This window comes from Sander vitreus, chromosome 11 (genome assembly GCF_031162955.1).
Source record: "Sander vitreus isolate 19-12246 chromosome 11, sanVit1, whole genome shotgun sequence".
NCBI lineage: Eukaryota > Metazoa > Chordata > Actinopteri > Perciformes > Percidae > Sander > Sander vitreus.
The window spans coordinates 5,114,184-5,129,811 of record NC_135865.1 but is presented as its reverse complement, the minus strand read 5'-3'; the positions used below and the strand labels follow the sequence as shown (position 1 = coordinate 5,129,811).

Genomic DNA, 15,628 nt, shown 5'->3' with positions numbered 1-15,628 from the left:
TGAGCTAGCTGCAACAGCCTGAAGTGTGTAAAGTAAGATGTAAACAATAAGTACCACAAATCTTCTCCAGACTCCATCTGTAACTTGTAAACAAAATAAGAAAATCAGCTATAAAACAGAAAATACAGCATCTCTGTTCTCTGCAAAGACAAACTAAATTACTTGATAATGCAACTTTCTCACGATGTCTCCCGGCCATTTTTCACCGCAGAAAGCTGCTCCCTGCCTGGCTAAAGCTAATATAGTTAGCCTAAAGAAACAAGGCGTCTGTCCCAACTAACGTTACAGACGCTGGAAAAGTACCACTAATCTACAACAGCTTAGTCTTATCCACCACTCTCTTGCCTGTACTCCAGTAACTGACTGGTCCTCTAACTCTTGTGGGTCGCCACCACTCGCCACACTCGTCCTTAGTGCTGCTATCTCTGACTCATTAAAACTGCATACATAGGCAGAGATCGGCTACATAGGCAGAGCGCCAATCAGCTTCAGAGCTAAGGCAGGGCTACAGATTAGGTGTCCCTAAAGAACCCACGTATCTAACCGTAGTTCCGCATTACATTAGTTCCACATTACATTAATAAACTTGCACGCAAGTTTTATTTATTTTTATACCGTGTATTCTCCATGTAAATTCATGCACTGAACCGTGACGCCCGTACCGTTTCGGTTCAATACGAATACATGTACCGTTTCACCCCTAGTGTAATGCATATTAAAAGTTGGATGCAGGCAGGGAATGTTAGCTACATTAAACTGTATTTCACTTTACTTTTGAGGGGATGCAGTGCTTTACAATAGCATTCACTCTTTCCAGCGTAACAGTATATTTACCCCAAAATCCATTGCTGTCTACTCATAATCTCCCAGGCACAAAATCTTCTGTTCCAGTCTGGGTCATTTTGCAAGTCCATGATTGTGGTTTTTCAAAGGATATTTTTTCTTAAAGGTCCTATGACATACTGCTTTTTGGATGCTTTTATATAGGCCTTAGTGGTCCCCTAATACTGTATCTGAAGTCTCTTTTATATTGACCTTAGTGGTCCCCTAATACTGTATCTGAAGTCTCTTTCCCGAAATTCAGCCTTTTCTCAGGGCGGGCAAAGCAGAGAAAGGGGAGGTAACCTTCCTCCTTATGACGTCATAAGAGGGAGATTCCAGATCGGCCAATCTGAGCTTTCATTTTCTCAGAGAGCAGGATACCCAGGGCTCGGTTTACATTTATCGCCATTTCTAGCCACTGGGGGACCATAGGCAGACTTGGGGAACTCATATTGATGTTAAAAACCTCAAAGTGAAATGTTCATTCCATGGGACCTTTTTAAAGGGGAACTAGGCAATTCAAAGTGCTTTACATGAAAACAGATAAAAAAAATTAAAAACAGATAAAATACGAGAAAAAAAACTTACAGTGCAGTATGCGAAATTAAACATTGAAGAGCAGTTAAAACAGTTAAATATATAAAAGCAGATAAAATAGGTATTTCTCTTTATATGCTTATATAGATTGTTATACAGTGTCAACAATGCAGCTTCAGTATAAGAAATGAACAGTTATTTAAAGAAAGGCAACATCAAAAAGATAGGTCGTCAGCCTTGATTTAAAAGAACAGAGTTGCAGCAGACCTGCAGTTTTCTGGGAGTTTGTTCCAGATATGTGCAGCATAAAAACTAAACGCTGCTTCCCCCTGTTTAGTTCTGACTCTGGGGACAACAAGCAGACCTGTCCCAGACGACCTGAGAGGTCTGGGTTGTTCATAGTGTAGTAGCAGATCAGAAATGTATTTTGGCCCTAAACTGTTTAGGGATTTATAAACCAGCAAAAGTATTTTGAAATCAATTCTTTGAGGCACTGGAAGCCAGTGTAGAGACTTCAGAACTGGAGTGATGTGATCCACTCTCTTGGTCTTAGTGAGGACTCGAGCAGCAGCGTTCTGAATCAGCTGCAGCTGTCTGATTGATTTTTTTTAGGGAGACCTGTAAAGACACCGTTACAGTAGTCAAGTCTACTGAAGATAAAAGCATGGACAAGTTTTTTCAAATCCTGCTGACATAAGTCCTTTTAACCCTTGATATATTTTTAAGGTGTTAATAGGCTGACTTTGTAATTGTCTTAATGTGGCTGTTAAAATTCAGGTCTGAGTCCATGACTACACCAAGATTTCTGGCTTTGTCTGTTGTTTTTAACATTATTGTTTGAAGCTGAGTGCTGACTTTTAATCGTTCCTCCTTTGCTCCAAAAACAACCACCTCAGTTTTTTCATCATTTAATTTAAGAAAGTTCTGGCACATCCAGTCGTTAATTTGTTCAATGCACTTAGTCAGTTGTTGTATTGGACTATAGTCCCCTGGCGATAAGGTTATATAAATTTGTGTGTCATCCGCATAACTATGGTAACTTATTTTATTGTTTTCCATAATTTGAGCCAGTGGAAGCATGTAGATGTTAAACAGGAGAGGCCCCAGAACGGAGCCTTGGGGAACTCCGCACATCATATTTGTATGCCCAGATATATAATTCCCTATAGACACAAAGTAGTCCCTATTCTTTAAACTCAAACCACTTTAGTACTGAGCCAGAAATGCCAACCCAGTTTTCCAATCGGTCTAGTAATATGTCATGGTCGACCGTATCAAATGCAGCACTGAGATCAAGTAATACCAAAACTGAAATTTTGCCACTATCTGTGTTTAAGTGGATGTCATTAAAGACTTTAACAAGAGCTGTCTCAGTGCTGTGGTGTGGTCGAAAACCCGACTGGAAGGCATCAAAACTGTTGTTTAGTGACAAGAAAAGGTTGAGTTGTTGAGAAACCGTTTTTTTAATGATTTTACTTAAAAATGGAAGGTTTGATATCGGCCTATAGTTGCTCATTAGTGACGTGTCTAGATTGTTCTTTTTTAAGAGTGGCTTAATGAGTTTTCAGGGCCTGTGGGAAGATACCTGAGAGAAGAGACGTGTTTACAATCTGTAGAAGATCTGTAGCCAAACAATTCGAAACATTTTTGAAAAGGCCCGTTGGTAGAATATCAAGGCAGCATGAGGAGGTTTTCAGATGTTGTATAATGTCCTCCAGGTTTTTGCGGTTAATCATATGAAATTGGGTCATATTGGAATTTGTTTTGCCTGGACACTGTGACAACACATACCCTGTACTTGATATGGAAGCACTGATTGTTTGTCTAATTTTCTGAATTTTGTCTTCGAAGAAGGTGGCAAAATCATTGCGGCCTTGGTGGATAAAAGTTCAGATGCTACTGGTACTGGAGGGTTTGTTAACCTATCGACAATAGCAAACAAAGCACGTGAGTTATTATTGTTTTTGGCAATAATGTCCGAGAAGACGGACCGCCTTGCATTCCTCAGTTCCAAATTATAAATGCGAAGTCTCTCTTTATAGGTGTTGTAGTGGACCTGGAGATTAGTTTTACACCACCTTCGTTCTGCTTTTCGACACTCTTTTTTTCTGTTCTTACCAGTATGGCATTTCTCCATGGATATCTTTTCTTCTCAGAGACAGTTTTTACCTTAATGGGAGCAATGGCATCAATAACATTTGTAATTTTACAATTGAAATTGTCTACAAGCTCAGACAAGCTTAAAGTGATTGAGTACTACTGTATACGTGTAGAGTCTGTAATGACCTTTTTTGTAGATTATAAGATGCCAATTTACATACTGTAATTTAATACAAAGCCTTCCAGTATTAATCAGGAAGTGTTTGATATCACGACTAAACCCCCGCCAAGCAGCCTTCCTCCACACTAAAGCACTGCGCTGATCAGCTGTTTACGGTGTTCAGACATCTTTAACACCTCACTGGAGGCATGCATCGTACAAGCCTGCTTCAAGACCTTCACCATCCTCCCTGTCCCCACAAAAAACAAGGATCACAGGACTGAATGAATACAGACCTGTCGCCCTGACCTTGTGGTTACGAAGTCTTTTGAGCGCCTTGTTCTGGCTCACCTCAAAACCCTCACCAACCCACTCTTGGACCCCCTGCAGTTCGCCTACAGGTCGGTAGATGATGCAGGCAACATTCCATCCTCCGAGACTCCTGTGGTTTTCAGCTCTGCCTTTAACACCATCCTCCCGGCTCTGCTATAGGACAAGCTGACCCAGCTGCATTTGCCTGAAACATGTATCCGACTCAAAGTCCATCAGCACTTTTTCTACTTAAGCCTGTGTTCTTTACCCTCTAAAGCGACTTTGAGTTCGTGAAAAGTGCTATATAAATTCAATTTATTGTTGTTGTTGTTATTATTATTATTATTATTATTATTTTCTCTTCTCCCTGTACACCAACAGCTGCAGCTCCAGTCACCAGTCAGCTAAGCTCCGGAAGTTCGCAAACGACACCACCCTTACACCGCCCTACAGGCAGGAGATTGTTGACAATTTGGTGCCGTCAGAACAACATGGAGCTAAACGCTGTGGAGACAGTGGAGATGGTTGTGGACTCTAGAAAGAATGCAGCCCCACCCGCCCCCATCACCCTGGGTGACTCCCTAGTTAACACTCAGTGCGTTTACATGCAGTTTAAAAAAACGATTATATTCGGGTTAAGGCAATACCCCCATTTCCCAAACGCAGTGTAAACACCTTACCCCGGTTAAAATTGGAGTTCACATAACCCGGTTAACAGAGGTAGAGATCTTCTTCAGTAACCAGAGTATCCCTGCATGTATACACCTTAACCGGGCTATGGTCAGTTTAAGCGTCTGCGCATGCTTTACCTGCCCCTCCCCACTCTGCTGGAGGGGTTTTTGAACCGTAAATAATCCGTCAGCGCTGCAAGTCGTTGTCGTTGCAATGACCCCATGCAACAAAACAGCGATGCCCGAACTAGCAGAACATCGGCAAGAAAGAGCCTGCGGTCCATCTGTTTTACTCCCCAACGAGGCAGCAGCGCACATTGGGAGACGGCTAACGTAAACAGATTTTCCATCTCCGGGGCTGTCAACGCTGTGTCTCGGCAAAAAAGCGGAGGGACTGAGCAGCCTGAGCAGCGGCCGCTGGCTAACGTTAATGTTAGTTAGCTAACAAAGTTAGCTCGCATATGAGATTGACACACATCTTGGACTATTATCCCTGACCATTGCGCATATTATATACTGTGAACTTTGGACATTCCAATCAATATTTTGCACACCCTGCACAAAACAGTACAGCCCTAAAACAGTTATATTGAAAATATTTCTAAGTGTTTTTTACATGTTTTTAATGTAATATTTATATTCTATATTTTGCAGTACTTATTGTTTATTCCATTTCCATATGGTTATTGAATGCAACAGGCTAATTCCATGCAAGGGAAAACTACTTTGGCAGTAAATCTCATTCTGATTCTAATGTACTGCATGTGTGCCACCATCACCAAACCAGCTAGTTTTTACCTGTCGTCGTCGTCATCATACCCGGACTTTATGTTAAAACAGTTTCCTTAAAGTAAAAACAGAGAAGCTGTACACAGATTCAAAACAATATTTTCACCGCGGGACTCTTTTAATGTCAGAAAAACCACATCTACATCAAAGTATTTGGTCACAAAAACTCCCCAAAATAAATACCAGAAATTCTGCAGGGACGTAGCGCTTTGCTCTCCCACATGACAGTTATTGGGGACAAAAGGTCACTATTGATTCCTGAAAATGAATGTTGACATATGCAATGTGTTTGGCAGGCAGTGGCAGGCCCACATCTGTGAGCACAAACGAGCAGTATCCCTCCGATGAACCCATAACATGTCTGTAACCCACATATCCTCAAAGCTCTCCTATTATTTATCTTATCTTATAGCTTATAGGCTGTTGTTCATTTCAGGGAAGTGATTTAATACACATTTAAAAACTTAAAAAAATTTAATTTGAGAAATTTAACCATCTCTAAATATAGAACAGGCACACCACAGACGCGACACACCTCAGAATGGTGTTGGAAAAGTGCCATATTACATTGTTTTTAAAGAAAACATTTTCTGAAATGCAATAACCTCAAACTAAGGCATACATTAAACATACATAAACATTACCTTAAATTGTCCAACTTAACTTTCAGAACTATAAGTTTCAACCTGAGACTGATCTGTATATAGGCCTATATGTAAATACTAGTCATACTTAACCTATTTTCATTTATATATTTGATTACAACCTACACAGCTCTGTTACGCTTATGCTAGTAGATCGTTGATCAGTTGTTTCTCCGTGAAGAGAGAGAGAGAGAGAGTGAGAGAAAATGGTGCGCAACAATCAGCTGTTTTTCCGAAGGGATAGTCAACAAGTCGGCTCTTTAGATCAAATTGTGGTCACCACGTATTTTCTTGTCTTTGTTTTTGGTAGTTGTCGTGTTTGGTGTAGTTTCATCGTCCATACGACTTTTGTCGGGTCCGCTTCGTGGAACGGATGATTAAGTTAGACTCAATGTTTTCTGTTGAGATGCTGAAGTATTGACGTCGTGCTATTATTGTGGTAAGCTAGTTAGATTTTGCAGTAGACACACTGTACAGAGTTTAATTACGTTTGAACTGATTCCAAACTTTGGGCACTTTCTGTTGTTTTCTCCAGCCTGTCTCTTCTCTTAGCCCCTCACTATTTACGCTCTCTTTCTTCATTTTGTAATCTGCACCGTCAGTTTCATGGCATGTGTCACCAGCAGCGTCAGCCCGGTGTGCGACAGTAATAATCATCCGTGCGGAAACAATGTGAGCGATACGTTTGTAACATTGTTTAAACGAAGCTTAAGAGGATTTTTAGTCATCAAATTATTCGAGTTACTCGAGGAATCGTTTCAGCCCTAGTTAATTCACAGGGATGTATTTGATTTTGTTGTAGTTCTTCGGCTGAAATATCCATCCATCCATCTTCATCCGCTTATCCGAGGGTCGGGTCGCGGGGGTAGCAGCTCCAGCAGGGGACCCCAAACTTCCCTTTCCCGGGCCACATTAACCAGCTCCGACTGGGGGATCCCGAGGCGTTCCCAGGCCAGGTTAGAGATATAATCCCTCCACCTAGTCCTAAGTCTCCCCGAGGCCTCCTCCCAGCTGGGACGTGCCTGGAACACCTCCCTAGGGAGGCGCCCAGGGGGCATCCTTACCAGATGCCCGAACCACCTCAACTGGCTCCTTTCGGCGCAAAGGAGCAGCGGCTCTACTCCGAGCTCCTCACGGATAACTGAGCTTCTCACCCTATCTCTAAGGGGAGACGCCAGCTACCCTCCTGAGGAAACCCATTTCGGCCGCTTGTACCCTGGATCTTGTTCTTTCGGTCATGACCCAGCCTTCATGACCATAGGTGAGGGTAGGAACAAAAACTGACCGGTAGATTGAGAGCTTTGCCTTCTGGCTCAGCTCTCTTTTCGTCCAACGGTGCGATAAATTGAAATATGTTCAGGCAATTTTGTTTTTCTGCAGTTATTTTTAAGGTTTTGTGTAGAGAGGGTAGTTAAAAACAAACCAAATTTCAATCCCTGTAACTTTAGCTAAGTGTGATGGTCTTGTCAACCGCTCTCTGCTGTAATTTAAAGGACATAAAGGAAAAGCTGAAAATGAGCATCAGATCAGACTGAGGTTTGCCCCTCAGTTCACTGTGTTATGCTTGGCTTTTCAAGCATGAGCAACTGCTGGCTATCAGGTGTCAACATCTGTCTCCTTTGTCCCCATTTAAAATGCACATTTTGGAGTCGTTTCTTGCAGTTGGTTGAAATTACATTGTCACTCCTAAATAACTGATCATTTAAAAGAGATCAGAGGCTTGCATTTGAAGTCATTCCGTTGTGGTTATTTGGTGTGACCCTGAGTTCAAATGTGTGTTATTCTCACCTGCCTGAAGTAAACAACATGGCGGCCTGAGTAAACAGTCCAGCGTTTAAATCAACCACTCCAGCTTTGTCTGGTGTGAGCAAACATATCCTCTTCCAATTTTGACACCTTGCTCTTTTACACTGCTGATGTACTGCCTCTGCTCCTCCGACTCCTGCACACTTTGCGGCAACAGAAACAAAATGTCCACATTGCAGAGGTGCCAGAAAACGCTAACGGAGATGACCCATGGTTTGAATTATTTCACTCTGAAAAGCATGTAATATTAGAAATGGCACATCATGTTTAGTGTTTCCACTTAAACAATTTTTGCGATGGGAGTTGACTTAGAAATGTTCTCGCAGGCATGGTCCACATGGTTTCAGTCCAGTCACAGCATAGGCCGGACAGCCAGTTCATCTGATTGCCTGTTCAGGTTGAAAACGAGAGTGAGGAAAGAAAACAAACGACTGTTGCTCCTTTTCATTTTTCATCTGATCAGTCCAATACACAAGCTGACAAAACTGTTGAAAAATGAAGTTTGAATGTTCCTACTAAAAACGCAGAGGTTCGAACAGGGGAATAACTATTTTTGCACATCACGTTCATAAAATGGCAAACGTACATTGAGATATACATAGCTTCCTACCGAATACCGAATCCACTGGTTAAGATTCTGCTGAAACCGAATACCGAATCCTACTCCCATCTTCAGTCCATTAACACAGTTAACACATTAATGAAGTAAACAACGTCCACAGCAGTGTATTTTTCATTTTATTTTAACTGTAAAAAAAAAGAACAGGGAACATTATGCCAGGAATGAAAGCGGGAAAAACTATTTTGACAATTACCGTAGACCTCAAGATTAAATCAATATCCAAAATATTTGCCTTTTTAGATTTATAATCCCATAAAGAAGGATACTAATGGTCGTCTGGTTAACACAGGTTTTTAGCTGTGACTGTCCTTCCTTTGCCGTATCTGAAGTTGCTGCATTTTGGCTGCTGTCTGTAGATTCCTTCATGCACAACTCGTATTCTTTCGGATGTTTCATACGCAAATGTTTTAACAGCGGCAATGTTGTGTGTTGCTTAGGGTCCGTACCACCACGAGACAAATCAGCATTGCAAATTGAACATGTAGCTCGACTTGAATGGCCTTCTTTTGAATGAAAGTACTGCCAAACAACACTTTTTCTGCTCACTCCAAGTTCCATTTTCACTTTCTCACAGCCTACTGCATTGAACGCTCCACCTACGTAAACACCTTCCCGTAATCAACGGTGCCGTCATTACGTCGACCAGCGTAGTGCAAGCCAAGTGTAGGGTCTGGTGGGAAAAAAATTCTAAGGTTCGGCAGAAACCGAACCCCGTTAAAAAGCCCAATATTCGGCCAAAACCGAATCCTGGATTCGGTGCATCCCTAATCTCCACATACCTACCCATTACAAAATAAACAACGATAATAAAATAATATCCTACACCGTGATATTTAATATAAAGACCATAATAGACCTCTCTATGCACCACTAAACGATTAGTCCCCTAGCAAGCAAGCTTGCTTACTAGACATCTGGCCAGCCTCTAAAAGAAAGCACATTGCTATTGTCAGATGAGTGACAATTTAGTTTGGCTAATTTCCTGTAACCAGTGTATTATGAAGGCATGTTGGGTGGGTGAAATTAGCAAGCTAACGTTGGCTAACGAGCCGTCAGCCGCCCACTCGCTCCCACTGTATGGAGACTTCTTTGCCGAGAGAATGGCTGACAGCCCGGGAGAGGGACAGTCTGGTTAGCCATCTCCCGGTGTCCACCGTTGATCATAGGCTCTGTTCGGTTCTGCCGCTGCTCGAAACCACAACCACAACAAACGGCAATACTTAAAAAGCTGAAACCCAATACATTATATTACAGTTGGGCATCCACAGTCTAAAGCCGCTGTTGCACTTTATCCAAATGTGTCTCTCTCTGCACAAAGCCTACCTATATATCCAAAGTATATCTAGGAAGTCAATACAGGCCGGGGCCTTGACCAAGCATTTGTGTTTTTTTTTAATCATTACTTTATTAGCCTAATTGGGTGGGGAGAAAGCTATGCCTCTCCAGCTTCTCCCGTAGCTCTTAGTATACGTCCTGCACTGACTTGAGTGTGAGGTAAACTGTACTAAATTGTGTCTCCCCCATCTGCAGCACTGTTCACAGCCAGTGCATCAGCATGCAGACTGTTGCGAAGGACAGTATTAATTAGGTGACTGAGACAAGAAAGTCTCCTATATGGTCCCAGGGCTTTGATTATGTTGCTGCCTTGATCTGTCGGGCTTGATTATTTTTTTTTGGGCCCGATCTAAGCTTTAGTTGTCAGTGGTCCAACATGGCTCTTGTTGCCCTGCAGGTGATGCTCTGCTGAGACATGCTCCTTCTCCCTCACTCGCACTCTCAGGTCTGTAATTACTCTTATGTAGATTTGTGTGCATGCAGTGTGTGTGTCAGCACATATCCACAGGAGAAGGGGAAGCCAGATGAGATCACTTTGGGTGGTGGTGGGGGGGGGCGGGAGCTACATGTCGGTGCCTGCAATTGTGAGAAAACTCCCCCTGAGGTGTAAATAGGAAGCCCTCCCTCCTTTGTGCTAATCTTAAAACACTTTATGTTGGAAAGTTACATGTTGCATAATATGATTACAGCAGTAATGAGGGAAAGTTACATGTTGTTGAGAGAATTTACTATCACAACAAGCTAGGTACATTTGCTTACATTATGTACTCTTAAGTACAAATTTGAGGCACTTATATTTAATCAGCAGTTTAAAATTTCATTTAATGCCACTTTATACTCTATACTATAGTAAATATTGTACTTTACGCAATTTTCAATCATATTGCACTGTTACAGATCAAACTACCCAACATTATAGTTAAAATTAGCTCCTTCTCGACCAATGTTACTATATACTATAATTGAATTAATCTTGATGCATCAGTAATAGTAAGAATTGAATATAGAAATATAATACTCGAAATGAAGCCACTACTGATAATGAGTTTTTACTTTTAATATCTCTAAACTTTGAATTATATAAAAGTAAATAGCTATACTTAGTATATACTAATTACATAGTATATGTAATTAGTTCACACTGTGGTTTTGCTACTTTTATTTAAACCTGTAATAATTGACTTTTGTGGGAACTTGTGGGCAGAAGAACAAGTCGTAAACACAACACTGACAGATTATCACCTTATAAAGTTGATAACGTGGTAGAAAGCGATTGCCTCAGTGTTTGCTAGCAGGCACGCGGAGCAATATTAGCTTTTGGAGTAGTATATCTGGCCACCTGGCACATTAAATCTGGCACATTAAATCCTATATTCGCTCTCCTTTTTAGCTCTGTCTCCACCAACCCCTACAAAAAATGTTTCTTTAGCTGCTAAATGCTCCACTGTATTCAGCTGCTAAATACAGCTGCCTGGAAACAGGGTTAAGGGAAGTTGTGAGACTGAACCAAAACAGAGAAGCCAAAATAATGAACTGAAAGACACTTGTGTGTTGGGTGACAATTCTTTTGTAGTTTAGTGTCATAACCCAGCTCGTGGGTCATGGCAAAAGAGTTATTTATTATAAGAATGCCAAATAATAAGTTATAAAACATAAAAGATAAGTAACAAATCATCCAGACCAAACAAAAGGGTTGCAGGTGCTGACAGGAAGAGATCAAGAGATACTGGAACCTTGGCCTTTATAGCCTGTGGAACACTGGGTGCTCCAAATCTGGCTGCCAGACTGCAATCAAGGAGAAGCTATTGAGTTATGCAGGACAGCACATACAAACAAGTATACTGCACATGGGGCCGTCACATTTTGTCACTACGTGCGACTCCTTTTACATTAAACATTTTATTAATAAAGCATTTTAGGCCTTTATTTGACAGGACAGCTGAATAAATGAGAGGTGAGAGAGAGGGGGAATGACATGTAGCAAAGGGCCGCAGGTCGGAGCCGAACCCAGTCGAACCCCTCTATATATGGGCGCCCGCTCTACCAACTGAGCTACCCAGGTGCCCAAACAATCTTTTTAACCTTTTGTAAAACAATTGTTAGAAATATTGATTAGTGCAATTTTTAAAGTAAAAGATCAAAATACTTTTTTACACCACTGACAACAGGTGGCAAGAAAAAAGACAAACAATAAACTGCAAAAGGACTTAGTTGCAGTTCTCTTATCATTGTTAGTAGTAATTTGTCACAGACTCCAAAATAAAACATTTCCTGGAGGAGCCACATGCAGCAAAATACAGAACAGGAAACAGTAGCAACACACAAACATAAAGAATAAACTAGAGACCATGGGGCTTTCTCATTTCCCAAATTTGTACCTCCTCGATCCTCCGACTTGTGACCCGGAAATCATTTTCAGCTCGCCATGCTGACGGACGTCCCAACTCCTAAAATGCACATCGAAGAGTGAGGATCGAGAAGGCTCCTCGGAGGAGTTAAAATTCGAGGATACACAAATGTATCCTCTGCGGAAGTCTTTTCACCCGTGGCATGTACAGTGGGAAGAACATTTGATAAACTGCCGATTTTGCAGGTTTTCCAACTTACAAAACATGTAGAGGTCTGTAATTTTTATCATAGGTACACTTCAACTGTGAGAGATGGAATCTAAAACAAAAAAACAGAAAATCACATTGTATGATTTTTAAGTAAATCATTTGCATTTTATTGCATGACATAAGTATTTGATACATCAGAAAAGCAGAACTTAATATTTGGTACAGAAACCTTTACAGAGATCATACATTTCCTGTAGTTCTTGACCAGGTTTGCACACACTGCAGCAGGGATTTTGGCCCACTCCTCCAGATCCTTCAGGTTTCGGGGCTGTTGCTGGGCAATACGGACTTTCAGCTCCCTCCAAAGATTTTCTATTGGGTTCAAGTCTGGAGACTGGCTAGGCCACTCCAGGACCTTGAGATGCTTCTTACGGAGCCACTCCTTAGTTGCCCTGGCTGTGTGTTTCGGGTCGTTGTCATGCTGGAAGACCCAGCCACGACCCATCTTCAATGCTCTTACTGAGGGAAGGAGGTTGTTGGCTAAGATCTCGCGATACAGGGCCCCATCCATCCTCCCCTCAATACGGTGCAGTCGTCCTGTCCCCTTTGCAGAAAAGTATCCCCAAATAATGATGTTTCCCCCTCCATGATTCACGGTTGGGATGGTGTTCTTGGGGTTGTACTCATCCTTCTTCTTCCTCCAAACTCGGCGAGTGGAGTTTAGACTATTTTTGTCTCATCAGACCACATGACCTTCTCCCATTCCTCCTCTGGATCATCCAGATGGTCATTGGCAAACTTCAGACGGGCCTGGACATGCACTGGCTTGAGCAGGGGGACCTTGCGTGTGCTGCAGGATTTTAATCCACGACGGTGTGTTACTAATGGTTTTCTTTGAGACTGTGGTCCCAGCTCTCTTCAGGTCATTGACCAGGTCCTGTCGTGTAGTTCGGGGCTGATCCCTCACCTTCCTCATGATCATTGATGCCCCACGAGGTGAGATCTTGCATGGTTCCCCAGACCGAGGGAGATTGACTGTCATCTTGAACTTCTTCCATTTTCTAATAATTGCGCCAACAGTTGTTGCCTTCTCACCAAGCTGCTTGCCTATTGTCCTGTAGCCCATCCCAGCCTTGTGCAGGTCTGCAATTTTATCCCTGATGCCTTACACAGCTCTCTGGTCTCGGCCATTGTGGAGAGGTTGGAGTCTGTTTGATTGAGTGTGTGGACAGGTGTCTTTTATACAGGTAACGAGTTCAAACAGGTGCAGTTAATACAGGTAATGAGTGGAGAACAGGAGGGCTTCTTAAAGGAAAACTAACAGGTCTGTGAGAGCCGGAATTCTTACTGGTTGGTAGGTGATCAAATACTTATGTCATGCAATAAAATGCAAGTTAATTATTTAAAACTCATACAATGTGATTTTCTGGTTTTTTGTTTTAGATTCCGTCTCTCACAGTTGAAGTGTACCTATGATAAAAATTACAGACCTCTACATGTTTTGTAAGTAGGAAAACCTGCAAAATCGGCAGTGTATCAAATACTTGTTCTCCCCACTATAAACAAAGAAGCGTGAGAGAGCGAAAAGGGGAGAGAGCGACAACATCCATGGCCCCGTGGTTAAATCTAATGTTACGGATTGGCCAGTCGGATCATACAAATTTACATTCTGATTAATAGCGGTTGGGTGAAATAATACATAATGAACGAGGAACATATTAACGTTCTCTAAAATGTGAACATAGCAGAGCTGCTGTCGGATAGACAGCTTCATTTGAAAGTGTTTCTGAGAAACGCTCGAAACAGCTGCTTAACTTCATTAAGATTATTTCAGAAGTAAAAGGTCTATATGATGTGTTGTATTAATGTATGTGTTTAACTATAACGATTTACTTTAAGGATTAGAGATGCTGTTTGTGTGCGCAGAAATGCATTGCGGTGGGTGATGACACATGCCTTGGGTGTGGGAGACTCAGGTTCAATTCCCACTGCGACCAGTGGGTCCTTGCTCCAGAGGTGTGGGACCTCTGACATATGTAGCAATTGTAAGTTGCTTTGGATAAAAGCATCAGCTAAATGACATGTAATGTAATGCCATTAGAGCTGATATTGTTGGATATTTAAGCAGCAAAACTAACTGTAGTTATAAACTGGACAGAGTAAACAGAACTAGAAATAATCTTAATCAAGTTTAATTGCTGTTTCTCGAGTGGATCAGATGCACTTAAAATGAAGCTGTCTGTCCGACAGCAGCTCTGATGTGTTCACCTTTTAGAAAACGTTGATATTTTCCACGTTGATTGTGTATCATTTCACCCACCCGCTATTAATCAGAATGTTAATTTGTATGATCTGACTGGCCTGATCCGTAACGTTAGACTAATCACGGAGCTCTCTGTCTCTCTCTGTCTCTCTCGCTCTCTCTCTCTCTGGCACGCCTCTTTGTTTACATGCAGTGGGTGAAAAGTCTTCCGCGAGGATACATCAGTGTATCTGAGGAGCCTCCTTGATGCTCGATCTTCACTCCTCTATGTGCATTTTAAGAATTGGGACGTCCTTCAATATGGCGCGCTGAGAACGATTTCCGGGTCACAAGCTGGAGGATTGAGGAGGTACAAATTTGGGAATTTTGAAAAGCCCCTGGTGTCTCCAGTACCACATTTTGCCATGTTGACACCATAGACTGTATAAAACATGGACAGCCTGTCCGTGACGTCACCCATTGGTTTCTGAAGAGCCCAAATGAAGCTCAAAGTGGGCGGCAGCCGCGGTCGCCATGTTGGCAGTGCTGACGTCAGGCGGCGGAGCGTGGGTGGAGCTGAGGCGGACCAGGCGGGCTGATGGAAGCCTGGTTGCTGAAACTACGCCCACCTAGCTCAACGCTCCCAAGCTAGCAACAGCTAAGAAGCTGGCTAGGATAAGCTACTCTGTTGCTAGCCCTTTGGTGATGCTGCTCGCTCGGTTACTGCAGCAAGTTTGCTCCCCGATGGTAATCTACTCGTTCGTCCCAGCTTGTTTGAGGTAAGTTAACCCATAATTATAAAACAAAACATAATACAATTTTATTTGTTATTAAGGTACTAACATTACACAAGCTTAACATGTATAAAAAGTAAAACATCCAAGAAAAACAAGTCCTACACGCTAACTTGACTCCCCTGCACGCCCTCCTCCCAGCTATCAGGAGAGTGATCGGCAGCCTGGACCAATGTTATAGTGTCTGTGGCACCTCAAATTCAGCCATTGCAAAGTCACAGTGGGTGGCCAGCGAG

General features: G+C 42.2%; 1 protein-coding gene across 1 annotated transcript in view; it reads left to right on the top strand.

Annotated features, from left to right (window-relative positions):
* igfbp2b (insulin-like growth factor binding protein 2b) overlaps positions 1–15,628 on the top strand; it is a 35,148-nt gene that overhangs the window by 1,246 nt on the left and 18,274 nt on the right. The gene's annotated exons all lie outside the window — the stretch shown is intronic.